We start from the raw sequence: 1664 nt of genomic DNA on the forward strand, positions 1-1664 counted from the left end.
TTCTTTTCGGTTTTTGAAGTGCCATTATTATTAAAAGTAAAAACTTTTAACTTAGAATGAACGAGATACAAAATGGGGAAGCTAGAAAGCACAAAAATAGTAAGAATGGAAGTGACCCTCAAAGGAATTCCAATCTGGGGAGCAGCAAGACCAACACCAGAAGCCTTTCTCATGACCTGGATCATGTCATCAATGATCTTCTGCACTCTCTCCAACTTTATTTCGATAGGATCAACATCCTGGGCTGGCTCATGCAGAACGGGGTCACCGACTTTGACGGTATCAGGTAAATTGGTCTTCTTGTTGTTTGCTCCAAGACCCAAAAACCACCCTGCTCTAGCACTGCAAGTTTGAAAGCTCCATGGAAATAGAACCAACCCAAATGGTGTCAGACAAATCCTCCACCTCACAATGAACACAGTCACCAACAAATTTCCCAGGAGCTCCATTTTGATTTCGAAGTGTGAAAAACAAAATCTAAACTGGCTGTCCTTGGAGGACATTAGTTGGCTCATAACAGATTAGTTGGCTGAATGAACAAAAAAGTGTCACCACAACCTATGATAGCAGCAAGTGAACCCCAAAACAGATTTCGGAATAACTTAGAAGAAAGGTTAGTGGAAAAGATGACAACAACAATTTGTAAGAAAAAAGATAGTTATGTCAAGTCTGAATGCAAATTTATAATGCATCTCTTTTGTTTATTAATTTTATGTACACCCTGTTGTTCTCTTTTAAAAAAAATAGCATAAATTGGGGGAAACACTTCCAATTCCTATCAAATAAATATATTAGATATGCTAATAGAAACCCACTTAAAGGATCATCAGATATGTTTGAACCGTAAACATATTCACCTAAATTACAACTGTTCAAAAGTTTTTAAGAGCCACAAAAGTTTTTTGATATTTTTTTTTTGGTTTTTAACCTCAACAACTGAGGCACTGCCACCACTATAGTCTTTGTTCTTGTAGCCTTGTTTGTACCTCTCTCTTTCTCTCTCTGTCTGCCACACATCACACCCAACATTCAAAGCATTGCAGCAACTCTGCACCACTGCTCTTGCTTCAACTCTACACAACCCAACATTTCAATTGTCCAGAAATTTCACTCCCATTAACTTTTGGAATGTGAATTTAGGATAAACCCTTTTATGATAATATAATTCTTCTACAACTTCAGAGCAGCTATTGCTTCTAGTTTAAAATCAACTAGCAGACCCAATACATGCCTAACCTGAAAATTTGGTAACTCCTTTATCAAGAGGTGTAAAACAGTCATGTATATTGATCCAACTATTGTTTTCTTCCACCAATATATTTTTCCTTTGGCCTGTTCTAATATCAAACTTAACGATCTTTATTTTAGTGTGGTGCCGGTTCAAAATTTGAGCAATGAGAATGTTTCCATGCATCCAATTGACTCTTGCCAAATATTCCTCCTCATTGTTTTGTTGTTCTGTGCCCCCGCAGAGAAGATCCATCCAAGTAATGGAGCTTCCAGCTACTAAAACAACCCCAAGGTGCACTTTAAAATTTCAAGCTCCTGCAAAAGGATAAGGGTGGTCTTCCTGTGCCTCTAAACCAATATCCAGTTTTTCTATCCATCTCCTCCTGAAATCCGAAAATTACATGTTATTAGCAAAGATAAAAACCAGTCCAGGG

Source organism: Glycine max, chromosome 10, assembly GCF_000004515.6.
Source record: "Glycine max cultivar Williams 82 chromosome 10, Glycine_max_v4.0, whole genome shotgun sequence".
Lineage (NCBI taxonomy): Eukaryota > Viridiplantae > Streptophyta > Magnoliopsida > Fabales > Fabaceae > Glycine > Glycine max.